The sequence below is a fragment of the Salvelinus alpinus genome, chromosome 12 (assembly GCF_045679555.1).
Source record: "Salvelinus alpinus chromosome 12, SLU_Salpinus.1, whole genome shotgun sequence".
In the NCBI taxonomy this organism is placed as follows: Eukaryota; Metazoa; Chordata; class Actinopteri; order Salmoniformes; family Salmonidae; genus Salvelinus; species Salvelinus alpinus.
The window spans coordinates 8,144,998-8,166,244 of NC_092097.1; positions in this window are offsets into that span (position 1 = coordinate 8,144,998).

The following is a 21,247-nucleotide window of genomic DNA, read 5'->3' on the forward strand; positions in this document are numbered from 1 at the left end:
TGTGCCAAGCTGTCATCAAGGGAAATGGTCCCTACTTTCAAGAATATAAAATATAAAATATATTTTGATTTGTTTAACACTTTTTTGGTTACTACATGATGTAGAAAATAGTAAAAATAAAGAAAGCCCCTTGAATGAGTAGGTGTGTCAACTTTTGACTGGTACTGTATATATTTTTAAACAACAAAAATCTGGTGTTCCTATGTCAAAAAGTTTTATTATTTTCAGTCTTCTGTGAATGTATGTAAAGTGTAATATTGGGATGCAAAACTCAAAAATTGAATACATTTCAACTCTGTTTGACATGGTACAGATGTATTTTTTAGTGTGTGAGGTGTATACTTTTGTTTCAAAGTAGATTTGTTTATGACTACCAAGAATCACTCTGTGTGACCCTGATTTAGCCCACTGCAGTAAAAGGTTAACCACTTCATGGAAACACAGTTACCTGTAAACTTTCATTAATTTACAAGTAAAACCTTTTTACAATCACTTAAAATGGATTCAAACTTTATATGCTCGCCTAAGCCAGTTTTAGATATGTTTGCATAAGAATGGAAATTCTCTCTGATGAACAAAGCAACCAACCCATCAATTTCAGTGAGGAGGACTGGATTTCACTAGAGGGGGCTGTGGTGGAGTTTGAGATGGCGGGATGTTTGATCACGTACCCGATTTCAAAGGTACAGGAGGGTCACCTGATCCTCTTGGTAGGGGAGGATGGGGGCTTCATGAGCCTCAATGCCCCGGGCCAGGGATACAATAGTTACCCACCCCAGGGGCCAGCCCTTTCAGCCCCCTAGACAGGGTGGCCTGCCTTTCACACAGATCTCATTTCAAGGACCAATTTATTGATTTGATGGGTGCAGGACAGGTTGCAGGGAGTTCAGCCCTTTGAAGGGAGAAGACTGTGTGCTGTGCTCGTTAGGCTGCCTCTTTCCCTTTCTCTCAAACTCATGATTTCTAGCTTGGTTGCAATAGAATAGAAGAGCTGGGGTAAGCTAGGTTATGGATTTGAGAGCTTTGAGGGGTGTATATTTCAGTAGTATACAGTAATGAATGTATTTCTACAGTATACTGTATGTTTTGGTCGTTGCACCTTAGTGACTCTCTATGGACATTTGTTCAGTGCTGACTGAACCCAATCATTAGGCATGTTACGCAACAGGTCTCTGTCTGTCTGTAAATGGTTGTGAATTGTGTGGTTGACACAGTATCTGTCTACATGCCATGTATGCCTAGTTTATTTGGTGGATGAGAGATGTTTGAAATGGACGTGGTTACGATATGTGGGTTTGTTATGCTCCTGTCTTGTCAGGTTGGGGCTGGCGAAAAGTGGATGTGATTTCTGAGTAGCTGTTTAATAGTTGCACTGAAAGACACAACCAGATAGATTGAGTAATCATCTGCCCATAAAAAAACACTTGTTTATGTGGACAAAGTGGCATGAGGCATTTGATGGTGACATTTCAAGGATGTTTTTCTCGTGGTCATGGAGCCGTGCACCTTTTTTTAATCCACTTGTGGTTCATAACTCACAGCCGATGAACATCAGTTTTACATAAAAGACCAAGCTGTGCACTTGTTGAAATGTGTCTGACTGCCACAGAGAAATGTCCTTACTCATGTCAATGAGAACAGGAAGCTCATTATTGATGTCCAGAGAGAGGGAATTTTAATGCAAAGGAGCATTCCAACTCAATGACAGAGAAAAATCCATGAGCACTTCACTGTGAACATACTGTAAGATGTGTTGTCCAATGGTTCAATATCACTCCTTCAACACACTACCACTTGGAGAAGTACCCTGGCACAGACTCAGCCCCTCAGGGAAGAAGTAGTGGGAGGCCAGCCAAGCCACCAGTGACATAGAGAGTGGCACTCTGTCTTACAATGCTTTATTGTGGAAGTGAATCCTTGGTGGACATATCTCTAAGGGTTTCGAAGAACAATGACGCATTTCCATCATTTTGAACATGTGATCACACTTAAATGTATAGGCTTTTATTACTGTAAATAAATTCTATCAAAATTATATATTCATATAATTACAGTACCAGTCAAAAGTTAGAACAGGCCTACTCATTAAAGGGTTTTTCAGATTTTTTTTACTATTTTCTACATTGTAGAATAATAGTGAAGACATCAAAACTATGAAAAAAACACATATGAAATCATGTAGTAACCAAAAAAGTGTTAAACAAATCCCCCCAAAAAGTGTTAAACAAAACAAAATTTAAATTCTTCAAAGTAGCCACCCTTTGCCTTGATGACAGCTTTGCACACGCTTGGCATTCTGTCAACCAGTTTCACCTGGAATGCTTTTCCAACAGTCTTGAAGGAGTTCCCACATTCAGTCATGTAGCAAAATTTGAAATTGTGTTTTTTACAGTGGATAAAAGCAGAGACACAGAGCTACACAATTGTATATCATACACTGCATTTGAAGAACAATGGGAAAGTAATTCTGCTTTTAAAGTTGATCAACTTGAAACCTCACTTTTGAGAAAATGGCCTTTGAATGTTTTGGTACCAACTGGAGAGCTTTTCTTTGTCTACACCAATTCAGCATCGTTAACACCCTCTTAAGCTTTAGCCCGACCCATCTCTTTAAGGGTTGATCCGAGGGTTCTGTACTAACAACAGCAGTCAAGCACCGAAGCTAACTGGCTAAATTGCTTGTTACTTCCAGACATAAATGAGAGAACAGCTCACTGAATATTATTCAGCCTAGCAAAGCTGGTTAGACAGTTTTTATGTTATCGAGAGCGTTGGTTACTGCAACTGTGCTGTCAGATTGTCCGTTCGTAAATTCAGAGTGTTTCACTCACACTTAGCTAGCTAAACAATGAACCATAATCCCAACTCATGACGTTACTACCCTTCATGAATCTGCAGGTAGCTAACCAACCAGGTCCAATGTTAGCTAGCTAACTTTATGCTATAACTAGCCAAGCAAATGGCTCAGAGATACGAATAATAAGATCACACATGTAATGTTAGCTAGCGAGGCAGCCAGCTAATGTTAGCTATCAAGCTAACAGTACACTAACCTCAAATTAAAACAACTTTGTCAAAATTGGAAACGTGTAATATCAGAAAATTTTGCTAGCTACACTCCCTGTCACTGATGCCATGGTAGCCCTTAGTTTGAAGATGTAATCCGGATACAGGTGTTTTCTCCATCTCCGTAGCTATCGTACTGTAATTCCACTAATGTCAAAACTCTGTCCTCCAGAAAGTGGCAGGCAACAATAATGCAGTTCTACTAAGCAATAGATTTTTTTTTTAAAGCTGCCTTAGACAGGATTAACTACACATACTAACCAGCTAAAATAGACAGAAGCGTGCTATATGGCAGAACAATCTGAACTCATCTCTCGACATGTCCAGCCCACTCATTATCTCAGCCAAGCATGGCTAGCAGGAAGGTTGCTGGCTTTTTCTGTGGCTAAACCAACTAGGCTCGTAATTTAACTATTTTATTTGCATTTACAGATGGCATACACGTTTGTTATTAATGCACATGAAAGTTCACATGTTCCAAAAGGCATTCTGGATGCCAAATAAAATAAAATATTATAAAAAAATAAAAATAAATTCAAATGGCTCTCGTTTGAAGTAGTGACCCGTGACATCAGCCTAGTTTCCTGAGACGAGTCACATATGCTGAGCACTTGTTGGCTGCTTTTCCTTCACTCTGCGGTTCAACTCATCCCAAACCATCTCAATTGGGTTGAGGTTGGGTGATTGTGGAGGCCAGGTCATCTTATGCAGCTCTTCATCACACTCATTCTTGGTCAAATAGGCCTTACACAGCCTGGAGGTGTTTTGGGTAATTGTCATGTTGAAAAACTAATTATAGTCCCACTAAGCGCAAACCAGATGGGATGGCGTATCGCTGCAGAAGGCTGTGGTAGCCATGCTGATTAATAAGTGTGCCTTGAATTCTAAATAAATCACTGACAGTGTCACCAGCAAAGCACCCTCACACCATCACACTTCCTCTTCCATGCTTCACAGTGGGAACCACACATGCCGAGATCATCCGTTCACCTACTCTGCGTCTCACAAAGACACAGCAGTTGGAAACAAAATCTCACATTTAGACCCATCAGACCAAAAGACAGATTTCCACCGGTCTAATGTCCATTGCTCGTGTTTCTTGCCCAAGCAAATCTCTTCTTCTTATTGGTGTCCTTTAGTAGTGTTTTTTCAGCAATTCGACAATGAAGGCCTGATTCACTGTCTACTCTGAACAGTTGATGTTGAGATGTGTCTGTTACTTGAACTCTGTGAAGCATTTATTTGGCATTTATTTGGCTGTAATTTCTGAGGCTGGTAACTCTAATGAACTTATAATTATGGGTCTTCCTTTTCTGTGGTGGTCCTCATGAGAGCCAGTTTCATCAAAGTTCTTGAAATTTGCCCCTTAAGGATAGGCCCCCTTTTTTCAATTTTCGCCTAAAATGACATACCCAAATCTAACTGCCTGTAGCTCAGGCCCTGAAGCAAGGATATGCACATTTTTGGTACCATTTGAAAGGAAACACTTTGAAGTTTGCGGAAATGTGGGAGAATATAACACATTAGATCTGGTAAAAGATGATACAAAGAAAAAAACTACCTTTTTTTTATATTTTTTGTACCATCATATTTGAAATGCAAGTGAAAGGCCATAATGTATTATTCCAGCCCAGGTGCAATTTAGATTTTGACCACTAGATGGCACCAGTATATGGGCAAAGTTTTAGGCGTATCTGATGAACCATTGCATTTCTGTTCAAAATGTTGTATCAAGACTGCCCAAATGTGCCTAATTTGTTTATTAATAACTTTTCAAGTTCAAAACTGTGCAATCTCCTCAAACAATAGCGTGGTACAATTTTACTATAATAGCTCCTGTAAATTGGACAGTGCAGTTAGATGAACAAGAATGTAAGATTTCTGCCAATATCAGATATGTCTATGTCCTGGGAAATGTTCTTGTTACTTACAACCTCATGCTAATCGCATTAGCCAACGTTAGCTCAACCATCCCGCAGGTGAACCACCAATCCTGAAGAAGTAATGATGGATTGTCGTTTCTCTTTGCATATTTGAGCTTTTCTTGCCATAATATGGACTTAGTCTTGTACCAAATAGGGTTATCTTCTGTATACCACCCTACCTTGTCACAGCATAACTGATTGGCTCAAACGCATTAAGGAAAGAAATTCCACAAATGTACCTTTAACAAGGCACACCTGTTAATTGAAATGCATTCTAGGTGACTACTGCATGAAACTGGTTGAGAGAATGCCAGGAGAATGCCAAGAGCTGTCATCAAGGCAAAGGGTGGCTACTTTGAAGAATCTCAAATATAAAATTTGTTTAACACTTTTCTGGTTACGACATGATTCCATATGTGTTATTTCATACATTTACATTTACATTTAAGTCATTTAGCAGACGCTCTTATCCAGAGCGACTTACAAGTTGGTGCATTCACCTTATGATATCCAGTGGAACAACCACTTTACAATAGTGCATCTAACTCTTTTAAGGGGGGGGGGGGTTAGAAGGATTACTTTATCCTATCCTAGGTATTCCTTAAAGAGGTGGTGTTTCAGGTGGTGATTGACTCCGCTGACCTGGCGTCGTGGGGGAGTTTGTTCCACCATTGGGGTGCCAGAGCAGCGAACAGTTTTGACTGGGCTGAGCGGGAGCTGTACTTCCTCAGAGGTAGGGAGGCGAGCAGGCCAGAGGTGGATGAACGCAGTGCCCTTGTTTGGGTGTAGGGCCTGATCAGAGCCTGAAGGTACGGAGGTGCCGTTCCCCTCACAGCTCCGTAGGCAAGCACCATGGTCTTGTAGCGGATGCGAGCTTCAACTGGAAGCCAGTGGAGAGAGCGGAGGAGCGGGGTGACGTGAGAGAACTTGGGAAGGTTGAACACCAGACGGGCTGCGGTGTTCTGGATGAGTTGTAGGGGTTTAATGGCACAGGCAGGGAGCCCAGCCAACAGCGAGTTGCAGTAGTTTTGATGTCTGCACTATTATTCTACAATGTAGAAAATAGTAAAAATGAAGAAAAACCCTGCAATGAGTAGTTGTGTCCAACTCATCTTGACTGGTACCGTATATATTTCGATATCAATAAAAGGAATCCGGTTTCCAACAAGTCCGCACCACGTGCTCTCACCACTGGTGTCCCCCAGGGCTCTGTTCTAGGCCCTCTCCTATTCTCGCTATACACCAAGTCACTTGGCTCTGTCATATCCTCACATGGTCTCTCCTATCATTGCTATGCAGACGACACACAATTAATCTTCTCCTTTCCCCCCTCTGATAACCAGGTGGTGAATCGCATCTCTGCATGTCTGGCAGACATATCAGTGTGGATGACGGATCACCACCTCAAGCTGAACCTCGGCAAGACGGAGCTGCTCTTCCTCCCGGGGAAGGACTGCCCGTTCCATGATCTCGCCATCACGGTTGACAACTCCATTGTGTCCTCCTCCCAGAGTGCTAAGAACCTTGGCGTGATCCTGGACAACACCCTGTCGTTCTCAACTAACATCAAGGCGGTGACCCGTTCCTGTAGGTTCATGCTCTACAACATTCGCAGAGTACGACCCTGCCTCACGCAGGAAGCGGCGCAGGTCCTAATCCAGGCACTTGTCATCTCCCGTCTGGATTACTGCAACTCGCTGTTGGCTGGGCTCCCTGCCTGTGCCATTAAACCCCTACAACTCATCCAGAACGCCGCAGCCCGTCTGGTGTTCAACTTTCCCAAGTTCTCTCACGTCACCCCGCTCCTCCGCTCTCTCCACTGGCTTCCAGTTGAAGCTCGCATCCGCTACAAGACCATGGTGCTTGCCTACGGAGCTGTGAGGGGAACGGCACCCCCGTACCTTCAGGCTCTGATCAGGCCCTACACCCAAACAAGGGCACTGCGTTCATCCACCTCTGGCCTGCTCGCCTCCCTACCTCTGAGGAAGTACAGTTCCCGCTCAGCCCAGTCAAAACTGTTCGCTGCTCTGGCACCCCAATGGTGGAACAAACTCCCTCACGACGCCAGGTCAGCGGAGTCAATCACCACCTTCCGGAGACACCTGAAACCCCACCTCTTTAAGGAATACCTAGGATAGGATAAAGTAATCCTTCTAACCCCCCCCCCCCCCCTTAAAAGAGTTAGATGCACTATTGTAAAGTGGTTGTTCCACTGGATATCATAAGGTGAATGCACCAATTTGTAAGTCGCTCTGGATAAGAGCGTCTGCTAAATGACTTAAATGTAAATGTAAATGTAAGTTAACAAGATCCTTTGTGTTCAACCCCTGCCTACATGAAGGTAACATAATGATCAATATTTACAATGCGGATACATTTGGCTAGATAACAGTAATCATAAGCAGCAGTACACAGTCTGGTCGTATGAGAACCCGAGCTTCATGTGACCTCATCTTTCAACACACTGCATGTGCCACAGAGAACAACCTTCCAAAGACCAAACAGGAACAAGACCTTTTACAAACAAACCTCCAGGACAAGAGACAATGGATCTTTCAATCGTCAGATAGATACAGCTGCAAACTCATATATACTCAGCTATATAATTTGTACGGTGTAGGTGGACGTTGAACAGGATGTTGTTTTGTATAATGTTGATTGAAATGACATACGTTACTCTTTCCGCACACTGCACTGAATACTCATGGTTAGATGAAATAATTATCAGCCAATGGTAATCACTTTTTGCAATCTCCAAACAATTATCATACGTTTATTTATCTTCATAGATTGGACTGTAGGGTCAATGTGGCCAGAATATTTGTCTGTTGAGTTGAGTTGTCTACTACGGGCCAGTTATCTGGTGTTGAGATTAATTGAATTGAAGGTCATCGGGATCTGCTAAACTCACTTGAAGTCCAAAATTCAAACCAAGCGATTGTCTGATTCAAAATTACGTAGAGACGTGAGGTTTTGGAATTCTTCTGTTTAAACAGAAATATAATCCAGTGTGAAAATTGTCCATTCTGTCAGAGACAACACCAGCATTGTGCTCTCGGCCCCGGCAGCCACACTGAAAGGCCATCTACCCAACAACCCCCAGGCTCATCTCGGGGTATAGGCGGTGTGTGTGTGTGTGTGTGTGTATGCACGTCCATGCAATGCTCTCTAAACTAGGCCTGAACAAGTTCCACTCAGCATCTCCCAATCCCAATCTCAGCACTGGTTTTATAGGACTGGCTGCTGAGTGTGTTGACGTACATGTGAGGTAATGGTTCAACTCACAGGGGCTTAAGTGTAGTGCACCCATATCCAACACCAAGGAGGGAGTAGTCAAGGTGCGGTTTGTTGATCAGGAAAATTGAGCCACTCACATATACCAGGTAGCCAACCGTTACTTTCTCTTCATATCCCTGCATGATTAAACAAAAAAATATATTTCTATCACAGGTTCTGATTCGATGTGGCTAATGGTGCCCATATCTGGCAAAACTCCCCACAGCCAGAGGAGGGGAGGCCTGGAAAGTTTTCACAGGTAATTCTCTCTCATCCATTGACCCACTGAAATCAGATTCCCCTATTAATGGTGTATGAGTATTTTCATATTTTCGAATATTTTTGCAGATTGTCTGTGCAACTTGTCATAGACTTCAAGAGTGAGTTGTGAGAGAGTATTGGATGAGCATTGGAATCACCAGGAAGCCTGATCTAGTATACCTAAAGGCGTCAGCATGATACAGTTCAGTTGGCGGCTAGCCGAAGTTGGCTAGGCGAACCGAACGAGTGTGCTCTCTTACTCGCTTAAAAGACCTTAAAAGAAAAAAGCGCCAAAAGTACTGTTTGTTCAGTTTGAGACGCCGTAGCCAGTATACAATTCCTCAAAATAGTCACAATTAATCTCAAGAAATCTGTCATTCATTTTTACGTTTTTGCAGAGGAGATCTTAGTCACACAATTTTACATCTAACTAAGATGTTTGGTGCAGTATTTCTTATTGAAAAAAGGTGCATGAAAAGTAGTTGTCTCTCATTGAATGACTACAAAGACTTTATTGAAGAATCCTTACAGTTGACCAATCACAAGGCTGTCATTGTAAATAAGAATTTGTTCTTAAACTGACTTGCCTAGTTAAATAAAGGTTAAATTAAAAAGATAAATTAAATAGCACTGCAGTGCATAAAATGTGGTGAGTAGCTGACTCAATAGATGAACAGTTTTGAAAAAATTTATTTCCTCAAAAATGAAGGAGAGGCAAAAGAGAGAGAGAGAGTTTTCATATATTTGTTTCACTTTAATTACCTAACTAGCAAATACAGCTAGCTAGTTTAGCCTACTCAAACACCAGGCCCAAACAGAGAGGGATGCTATGTTAACTAGCTGGCTATGGCTATCCAACACTGCAACTCTTCCAAGTCAAGGAAAACTTTATTTTATACATTTATTGCCACCAGGGCCTGCCGGTGTAACTTCAAACTGCTTGCTGTACAGTCATGGCCAAAAGTTTTGAGAATGACACAAATATTAATTTTCACAAAGTCTGCTGCCTCAGTGTCTTTAGATATTTTTGTCAGATGTTACTATGGAATACTGAAGTATAATTACAAGCATTTCATAAGTGTCAAAGGCTTTTATTGACAATCACATGAAGTTGATGCAAAGAGTCAATATTTGCAGTGTTGACCCTTCTTTTTCTAGACCTCTGCAATCCGCCCTGGCATGCTGTCAATTAACTTCTGGGCCACATCCTGACTGATGGCAGCCCATTCTTGCATAATCAATACTTGGAGTTTTTCAGAATTTGTGGGGTTTTGTTTTTCCACCCGCCTCTTGAGGATTGACCACAAGTTCTCAATGGGATTAAGGTCTGGGGAGTTTCCTGGCCATGGACCCAAAATATCGATGTTTTGTTCCCGAGCCACTTAGTTATCACTTTTGCCTTATGGCAAGGTGCTCCATCATGCTCGAAAAGGCATTGTTCGTCACCAAACTGTTCCTGGATGTTTGGGAGAAGTTGCTCTCGGAGGATGTGTTGGTACCATTCTTTATTCATGGCTGTGTTCTTAGGCAAAATTGTGAGCGAGCCCACTCCCTTGGCTGAGAAGCAACCCCACACATGAATGGTCTCAGGATGCTTTACTGTTGGTATGACACAGGACTGATGGTAGCGCTCACCTTGTCTTCTCCGGACAAGCTTTTTCCAGATGCCCCAAACAATCGGAAAGGGGATTCATCAGAGAAAAATGACTTTACCCCAGTCCTCAGCAGTCCAATCCCTGTACCTTTTGCAGAATATCAGTCTGTCCCTGATGTTTGTCCTGGAAAGAAGTGGCTTCTTTGTTGCCCTTCTTGACACCAGGCCATACTCCAAAAGTCTTCGCCTCACTGTGCGTGCAGATGCACTCACACCTGCCTGCTGCCATTCTTGAGCAAGCTCTGTACTGGTGGTGCCACGATCCCTCAGCTGAATCAACTTTAAGAGACGTACTGGCGCTTTCTGGACTTTCTTGGGCGCCCTGAAGCCTTCTTCACAACAATTGAACCGCTCTCCTTGAAGTTCTTGATGATCCAATAAATGGTTGATTTAGGTGCAATCTTACTGGCAGCAATATCCTTGCCTGTGAAGCCCTTTTTGTTCAAAGCAATGATGACGGCACGTGTTTCCTTGCAGGAAACCATGGTTGACAGAGGAAGAACAATGATTCCAAGCACCACCCTCCTTTTGAAGCTTCCAGTCTGTTATTCAAACTCAATCAGCATGACAGCGTGATCTCCAGCCTTGTCCTCGTCAACACTCACACCTGTGTTAACGAGAGAATCACTGACATGATGTCAGCTGGTCCTTTTGTGGCAGGGCTGAAATGCAGTGGAAATGTTTTTTGGGGGATTCAGTTCATTTGCATGGCAAAGAGGGACTTTGCAATTAATTGCAATTCATCTGATCACTCTTCATAACATTCTGGAGTATATGCAAATTGCCATCATACAAACTGAGGCAGCAGACTTTGAGAAAATTAATATTTGTGTCATTCTCAAAACTTTTGGCCACGACTGTACATTGTTTTGCATGATTGTAGCAGGTTTATTAACACTTTAGTTCTAGTATCTAGCTGTGTTGACTATGATGTTAGCTAATTTGGTGACGATGTAAGCTGTGAGTTATGGTATGAAGGTTTAGCTTGGAAAGGTTTTTTCGCCTGGTCACAGACAGCTGTTGTATTGTACACTGAAGGCCACAAGTGAAGGGAAAATCTGAGAGAAGGAGAGCGCATAGATGCGAGGAAGAATTATACAATGAGCAAATTATCGTGTTTGTATGTAGCTGCTATGAAAGTGAACTGTGTTTGCAGTGATCAGGGTTGTATTCCTTCCACCGATTCTTTGAAAACGTTTCTTAAACGGAACAAAACGGGGATAAACATAGCTGAATTTGTCCAATAGAAACTCTTGTTTTCAACTGTTGGACTAATGATTACACCCTAGATCAGCTAGATGCAGGCAAGGGTGTGCAAGGCAGTACTGAATGTGCCACTGTCTGTCACCTTGATTACTCAAAATGTTCTCTCTACCTGTGCACCTACGTTGTAAACTTAATTCGTAGGCTAGGTTGTAGCAACCTCATGAAAGGTATAGGGAACATTTTTGTATCACGTCGTAGCCTAAACCTATCGATGTTACTTTGAGCTGGGTGAATGGAATACGAATGACGGTCATCCAAAATGTTGTAATAAAAATAAGGTCATGCTCATTAAAAGAAATGGTCCTCCCTCATCTTAAACTGCACCGACCGTCAGTGACATACAGTAGTATAGAGAGAGAGACCCCACGTGGCAAACAATGACTCTTAATGCCAACTCCAATAACAACTTCAAACGTATTGCCTCTCAATTAGTAAAACTTTATATGATACATTGCAACAGTCAGGAAAGTACCCATAGCTGAACTGTAGTAAGCAGGTTACATGGCGACCACTTGGACTGATCGGACGTTGATGGAAAGCAGCCTGTCGTCAGACTCCTCCGTAGTGTGAGTTATGTTTCCTCTCCGGTTACTGTCATTCCCGTATTGTGTCTAAAGACGTTCAAGTGGAACAGCATGAGAATGTAAGCTGCGTGGCTGTGGTCTTCCACATTTGATTTACAGGAGATCAGCAGGAGGCCAGGGTCCAAAGCCCACAAAGCCCCCCAGTGTTAAAGCAGGAAGTAGCGTCTGCTCCCTGTTTGTAGAGGCAGGGGGTCTGATCCCTCACAGACACAGGACTCTGGAGTGGCAGACACCACTGGTGCCATAAGGACTGGCCTCAGGACTGCTGTTTACACATACACATACTTATAAGGGTTCAATTCAATCCAAGCCGCAATACAGTATTTGGATAGTAGCATGTAAAACATACGGTAACTTTTCTTTAATGTCATCTTAGCTAACAATTCTAGGGTGAGATAAAAATGTTGTAATGTTACCCAGATGTCTAAGTGTCCAGTTTTCCATTAGTTAGGGGTACAGTATATTCTATGAATGTTAGCAGAAACCCCCTGAGAACCTTTTTTAGCATGTTTTGGCATTAGAGTGAGGATAACATTTCCTAAATGTCAAACAGAATTTACACAGAATGTGGTTTACATGTTCTCAGAATATCACATTTTAATGTTCTAGACAGGTTTCATTGGAACGTTGCAAGAACATTCCTGTGTCCAGTTTTCTGAGGATTAGGACAATATTCGATCAACATCCCACCAAACATACGGTACACAAAACATGGTGGCCATGCTCTCAGAATCTAAGATATTAACATTCAAGATAAGTTTCAGAGGAACGTTATGAGAACATTCCTGTGTGTCCCAAAGAAACTATCCCTCTGCCCCCCAAAAAAGTATCTTTACACATCACCCCTTGTTACTGTGGCCGAGGCCATCAAGCCTCTGATTGGTGAACCACTGATCTATTCACGGCGCTTTGTTTGCTGCCAAGGTTAAGGATACTCAAACAAAATGCTTTTGACATGGTGTTTTCAACTTACAGTACATATTTGACACACTTTTGACATACATGATTATATTTTTCAACATGTCCTCTCCTGGGACTTGAATTCACAACGGTATTCTGATCTTCCTGCTACTCCACCATGTCTGTCTCATCATTGGTTTAATTAACTTATTTCAGCAATTTTAGGGATGTTGGTGGGGCATATAAACCTGTTTTACCCTATTATTAATTAAAAAAAACTGTGTGTGTACTTTTAACAGAGCACAACATATTAGTCATTATTTGGCAACATTTACAACCCCCCTAACTGATTTAATTAACATCAGTTTCTCATTGAAAGATGCAATTCTGTAGGATTACCCCTTGAGCACAAATTATGACCACATTTCCACTACCACTCATAAATTATGACATGATATTTAGCTACATTGATTGTACTAAATAGTTTTTGGTATCTTTCCGTGTGTTTTCAGTGTATTAAACTAACCAAATATTCCGAGGCCGTCATTGTAAATAAGAATTTGTTCTTAAAGAAAGGTAAAAAAAAAAAGAAGAAGATATATATATATATATATATAGCCTTGTTGATTTGATGATCTTTAAATGTATACGTTGAAATGGCGCTGGAATAAAAAAACAAAAAGAAGAAGAAACTGTATTATGAAGCCAAGATCAATGGTATAAAAAATGATGGAAAAAAACTTTAGAGTACTTTTAAATGAAATTATGGGCAGAAAGACAAATTCAACTCCATCTTTTATCGAATCAGATAGCTTAGTCATCACAACCATTTGATGTTGACAATTATTTGAATGATTATTTCATTGGCAAAGTGGGCAAACTTAGGCAGGAAATGCCAACAACGAACAGTGAGCAATTGTACTCATGCATAAAAACACAAATATTGAAGAAAAGCATTGCAAGTTTGAATTTTGTAAAGTTAGTGTGGGAGAGGTGGGAAAATTATTGTTATCGATCAATAATGACAAACTTCCTGGCATTGACAACTTAGATAGATAGCTACTGAGGATGGTAGCTGACTCAATAGCCACTCTTATGTCATATTTTTAATCTGAGCCTAGAGGAAAGTCTTTGTCCTCAGGCCTGGAGAGAAGCCAAAGTAATTCCGCTACCCAAGAGTGGTAAAGCGGCCTTTACTGGTTCTAACAGCAGACCTATAAGCTTGCTGCCAGCTCTTAGCAAACTGTTGGGAAAAAATGGGTTTGACCAAATACAATGCTATTTCTCTGCAAACAAATGAACAACAGACCTTCAGCATGCTTATAGAGAAGGGCACTCAACACGTACTGCAATGACACACATGACTGATGATTGGTTGAAAGAAACTGATAATAAGCAGCCTTTGATATTATTGACCATAACCTGTTGTTGAAAAAACCTATGTGTTATGGCTTTTCAACCTCTGCCATATCGTGGATTCAGAGCTATCTATCTAATAGAACTCAAAGGGTTTTCTTTAATGGAAGCTTCTCTAATGTCAAACATGTAAAGTGTGGTGTAGCGTAGGGCAGCTCTCAAGGCCCTCCTATTTTTACCAATCACCTGCCACTGGCATTAAACAAAGCATGTGTGTACATGTATGCTGATGATTCAACCATATACACATCAGCAACCACAGCTAATGAAGTCACTGAAACCCTTAACAAAGAGTTGCAGTCTGTTTTGAAATGGGTGGCTAGTAATAAACTGGTCCTGAACATCTCTAAAACTAAGAACATTGTATTTGGTACAAATCATTCCTTAAGTTCTAGAACTCAGCTGGTAATGAATTGTGTGGCTGTTGAACAAGTTGAGGAGACTAAATGACTTGGCGTTACTTTAGATTGTAAACTGTCATGGTCAAAACATCTGGATTCAATGGTTGTAAAGATGGGGAGAGGTCTGGCTGTAATAAAGTGACGCTCTGCTTTTTTGACACCACACTCCAAAAAACAAGTTCTGCAGGCTCTAGTTTTGTCTAATCTTGATTATTGTCCTTTCGTCTGGTCCAGTGCGGCAAGTAAAGACCTAGTTAAGCTGCAGCTGGCCCAGAACAGAGCTGCACGTTTTGCTCTTAATTGAAATCAGAGGGCTGATATAAATACTATGCATGCCAGTCTCTCTTGGCTAACAGTTGAGGAGAGATGGACTGCATCCCTCTTTTTATAAGAAACATTAATGTGTTGAAAATCCCTAATTGTTTGTACACATAGCTCTGACACACACACTTATCCCACCAGACATGCCACCAGGGGTCATTTCACAGTCCCAAAATCCAGAACAAATTCAAGAAAGTGTACAGTATTATATAGAATCCCTAATTGCATGGAACTTCCTTCCATCTCATATTGCTCAAATAAACAGCAAACCTGGTTTCAAAAAAACAGATAAAGCAACACCTCGGGGCACAACGCCTCTCCCCTATTTGACCTAGATAGTTTGTCTGTATGTATTGATATGTAGGCTACCTGTGCCTTTTATAAAAATGTATGTAGTTCTGTCTTTGAGCTGTTCTTGTCTATTGATGTTCTGTATGACGTCACACTGTATTATGTTCATGTTTTGTGTGGACCCCAGGAATTATAGCTGCTGCTTTTGCAACAGCTAATGGGGATCCTAAAAAAATACCAAAAATGAAACCATTTGTTTTGGAGAATGTTTCTTTGGAACCATCAGGTGACCTCCTGACAATTGATAGACATAAATGTTTTTGAAACGTTCCCATGAAACCGGTCTAGAACATTAAAGTGGAACTGACAGCGTTTTAACTACTTTGCAGATATGAAACAGACAATCATAATATCAGTAAAAAATATCAAATTCCCAATTTATGCTACAAAGCCAACTTTATAAGAGGTTTTAAAAATAGATTATATTTGACTCAACAATCAAAATGCAGTATAGAGGCGTTCACATGCTAGTCGGAACTAGGAAACTCTTACTAATTCGTTGAAGACGGCATGTGATTAACTACAACCAGTTAGAAAATTGGAAATTTTCTCAGTTTCCTAGTTCCGACTAGCAAATGAACGCAGCATAATGTTGCATTCGTAACCAAGCGGGAAGTGGGAATTAATCACATATAAGTGGGAAAAATCCACTTGAACGGCCCTCCAACTGGTATTAACTAATGGGAAACTTGTCAATTATACTGAAGGGCCCACTTCTCCCACACACGTCACCTAGTAAGGAATTACCTTGATAATAGCATTTTCTGCAGTTATTTGCAAGAAAACATTATGAATAAAAAGCAATCTACTAATAGTGTTTTTGAACACAATCATTTGTTTTTACCAGCATCATAGTTGTACTTTTAGTTTATGCTTTACACAGCTTGTTTGCCATTAGCCAATCAGCGTTTCTCAACGAGTTCAAAGCACATGAATGCATCCAACTGGTATTTACTAACATGGCTATGAATGCAGCATTAAATTGGCCACATTGGGTATAAAAATTTACCATTATACTAGATTATCCTTATATGTACCCTAAAAGGTACCAACAAGTACCATGTGTGTTCTGAAGGTACCTTATGTGTACCTTTGACCTTTATGTACACCTGGGAACAACAATGTACCGTACCGCAGTTACACTAACGACACTGCAAAAACAACAGCTATTAGGGTGTCAGCTATCGCGTGTTTATGCTTGATTTAGGCCTCAATGTCCCTGAGCACTGCTACTTATTTGTTGGTGTTGCAAATACATCAATATATCCCCTACACATTCAATACCTATAATACATCTCTGCACTTAGCAAAAGAGTGCCACCTGTACTGCTGTTTTAGTTCTCAGTTATTCTGACTATTTTCTCATCATTGATTTAATTGACTTATTTCAGCAATTGTAGGGTTTTCTGTGTAGTTGTCTAATGTTGGTGAGGCATATTATTATGTTTTTATGCTACTCCTGAATCATTATTATAATATATAATTGTTTTTCTTGAGGGAATAACATAAAGCTGAGATGTACTTTGAAGTCCAGAGTGTAGGAATAGAAGTGAAATCACTTATTGACATAGACATGGTGGTAGTAGGATGATCAGAATGCAGTGAACCAAGATAGTTCAAATCTCAGGTAAGGCCATGTTGAATAATAATTACTGCATAAATAAACACTCACAATGTAGTCAAATATGTACATTAAAACACTATGTTAAAAGCACTGTGTGTGTATCATAACGGCAAATTGTTATTTGCAGGACATCAGCTGTGAAATCTCATGTGAAAATGTTAATTCACATGTGAAAGGTGTGATCGCATGAAAATCCACATGTGAAATATCATCGCATGTGAAGTGTTCCAAGAATGCATGTTTTCGTATAATTTCACATGTGAAAATCCACAGGTGAAACTTCATGTGAAATATCTCATGTGAATGGTAAAAAAAAAAAATGGTTTCTCATGATTTCATACCTGCAAAACATGTGGAAATGACACATGTGAAATCATGTGATTTTCTACATGTGAAATGATGTGTCTTATCCGTAAAGGGATGTGTAGTATATAAAACATCAGTGTCTCTCTGTTTCACCATAGGTTATTTATCTCAACATTTTAACATATAAACATTATTTCACTCCCCTGTAAAAACGTATTTTTGGAGTATAAACATGTGAAATGGGGCTGCTAAGACATCCAATGTATTTTTATGTCATATCCATCAACAAGGATGGTTCAAAATGATTCCCAAGATGTGGTATGGAAAAACTAGTACCATGTCTAGTACTAAGACATCGGGAGACATGTTAGAATGTTTAAATAAAACAAGTTGGCCATGAAGAAGTTTCAGTAGATTAGGAACTCATTCCTATAAAGCTATATGGTGTATATAGTACATTGTAAAGTCATACCACACAATTATATTACTTCTTATTGAAATTCAACTTGTGAATAATTTGTATAATAAAAAATAAAAAAATAACAGCATGCTCAAAACAAATATATTTTAAATGCAACTGTAACATGCTAAAAAACAAAATCCATTATCTACACAATAGAATCACATCAGCAACAGCACAATCTTTCAGAAAAGTGTAAATGCCTGTTCTCAGTATTGAGTAACTTGAATACAGATTGTATTACAACTTTTGTGTTTTGTCTGAATGATTGTTGAGGATAGGAAATCCAGCATGTGTGGTAAAAGATCCTGAAAAAACATCAACTAGATAGTTGTATTATCGTTGTGTGAACATTGAAATGTACTAGTGATGGGGACAGATATGGGAAATCCATCCAATAAATCAGATAATGATAGGCTCACCATTTAGTATTTTTAACTACCATTTTATACAATAGAAAAAATACAACAAGCACATTTAAAAATGTTGTTTTTGAGCACTGAACAGAATGAATAGTAGATGGTAATGTTAAAAAAATATATAATTTTGAATGTATATTTTATTAACCGATCCACCCTCTTCAGAGGACACACATCTTTTTAGTTTTTTACAGCTTTTCTGCAACATATACATACATTTGACATACATGGTACTTTTATCTACAGCAATCACATACCAGTAGTACATTACCGAACATAAGCTCTTTAATGTTAGAGGCTTTGGTTTTTCCATTTATGTTTTGAGGTTGGACTTTAACACGTATAGCTTGTTAGCGCGTAGGGCTCACCGATTGGTGTCACCTCGTTAGTCAGTATGCGTTACACCTTGGCAAATTTAGTGGGCACTCATGGTGGGTGTCTTTTAGGTCTCAGTTGTTGTTTTGCTAGTGAACTTTCAGTAGACACCCCCATGACCATGAGTGTCTTTCAGAACCCCTCCTAAAACCCCACCTGTTTGGTTCAGCTTATTGTCAGTCACTCTTTGTTAGTTCCGCCTTCTCTTTGAGCGACAATTTTAGAATTCCTTGCTGGGGAACGTAACAGTAATATCATTTTCCATACAGTATTTGACTATAACTGGACATGCATTTTTATTTTATTTGATCCAATGGCAGGTTGTGAGCATGTTGAGAAATATGTCAGTCCTACAGTTTCATTATCCTTATACAGTACATACTATAAAGCAGTTGTTGTATGCCATTTCTGCCCCCCCCCCCCTGCCCGCCCATGCAACATTGTACAAGATCACCTTTTTGTGTGACTTGTCCACTGATACAGTATCATCAAGGGCTGGGAATTGCCAGGGACCTCACAATACCATATTATCAGAATACTTTGGTGCCTATACGATATGTATTTGGGATTCTCACGATTCTCTGTATTGCGTTTTGATACTGATACTTTGATACTTTTAATTGTGATTTGATGTTCCAAAAATATTGCTCACCATATGTCTGCTCCAGAAGGGCTTGGCGGGCTCCCGAGTGGCGCAGCGGTCTAAGGCACTGCATCTCAGTGCATGAGGCATCACTACTGACCCCGGTTTGATTCCACGCTGTATCACAACTGGCTGTGATTGGGAGTCCCATAGGGCGGCGCACAATTGGCCCAGCGTCATCCGGGTTAGGGTTTGGCCGGGGTAGGCCGTCATGTACACATGTAGAAGGGTGCACACGGGACTGTCAAATTAATGTACACTGTGTATTTGGTTTTCAATGGAGCTTATACAATTCTGCCTTTGATGCTGATGAATGGGTAAGAGTAATCCTTGACTGATCTGGGGAGTTAGTGGTTGCTGTCGGAGAAATCAACTGTTGATGAATGGGTCTACTCCATAGACCCAAATAGAACTGAATGAGTGATGACATCCGTGCAGGAAATCCCAACCCGACAGAGAACAGAAGAAAGAATAGCATGTTAGGTTTCATGCGGACTAAATGTCAGATGCTAGAGCTTGGCACTAGCAACGCCAGGATAGTGGGTTCGATTCCTGGGACAACCCATATGGAAATGTCGCACACATCACTGTCAGGTTTGGATGAAAGTGTTTGCTAAATGACATATTATTACTACATATGATTGTTTTCAGTAAGTGTCGAAGAAAGCATAGACAAATTAACTTTTGAGTTGCATAAACATCTGAACTTGGCTGGGTCTAGTGCATGCGTGCAGGTCAAACGTTTATCTTTTGCTGCTTTTTTTGACACTTACTGGAAACAGCCATATGTATTATATGCCATTTAGCAGACAGTTACATATTGGTGGTCCCAGGAATCGAGTCCAGTATCCGGGCATTGCAGGCTCCATGCTCTACCAACTAAGCTACAAATGACCACATACCGTCCATTTGGAAAGTATTCACACCCTTGGACTCTTCCACATTTTGTTACGTTACAGCCTTATTCTAAAATTGAATACATCAATCTACACACAATACCCCATAATGACAAAGCAAACACAGGTTTTTAGAAATGTTTGTAAATGTATAAAAAAATAAATTTAAAAAAATCACATTTACATAAGTATTCAGACCCTTTACTCAGTACTTTGTTGACGCACCTTTGGCATCGATTACAGCCTTGAGTCTTCTTGGGTATGACGCTGCGAGCTTGGCACACCTGTATTTGGGAAGTTTCTCCGATTCTTCTCTGCAGATCCTCTCAAGCTCTGTCAGGTTGGATGGGGAGTGTCACTGCACAGCTATTTTCAGGTCTTTCCAGAGAAACTCGAGTCCGGGCTCTGATGGGCCACTCAAGGATATTCAGACACTTGTCCAGAAGCCACTCCTGCGTTGTCTTGGCTGTGTGCTTAGGGTCATTGTCCTGTTGGAAGGTGAACCTTCGCTCCCGTCTGAGGTCCTGAGTACTCTGGAGCAGGATATCTCTGTACCTTGCTGTACCTTGCTGTACCATGCTGCCACACTTCACCGTAGGGATGGTGCCAGGTTTCCTCCAAGTGTGACGCTTGGCATTAAGGCCAAAGAGATGAATCTTGGTTTTATCAGACCAGAGAATCTTGTTTCTCATGGTCTGAGAGTCCTTTAGGTGCCTTTTGGAAAACTCCAAGCGGGCTGTCATGTGCCTTTTACTGAGGAGTGGCTTCCGTCTAGCCACTCTACCATAAAGGCCTGATTGGTGGAGTGCTGCATAGATGGTTGTCTTTCTGGAAGGTTCTCCCTTCTCACTGAGGAACTCTGGAGCTCTGTCAGATTGACCATCGGATTCTTGGTCACCTCCCTGACCAAGACCCCTCTCCCCCGATTGCTCAGTTTGGCTGAATCAATGTTTTGGTACCCTTCCCCAGGTCTGTGCCTCTACACAATCCTGTCTCTGAGCTTAACGGACATTTCCTTAGACCTCATGGTTTGGTTTTTGCTCTGACATGCACTGTCAACTGTGGGAACTTATATGGACAGGTGTGCGCCTTTCCAGATCATC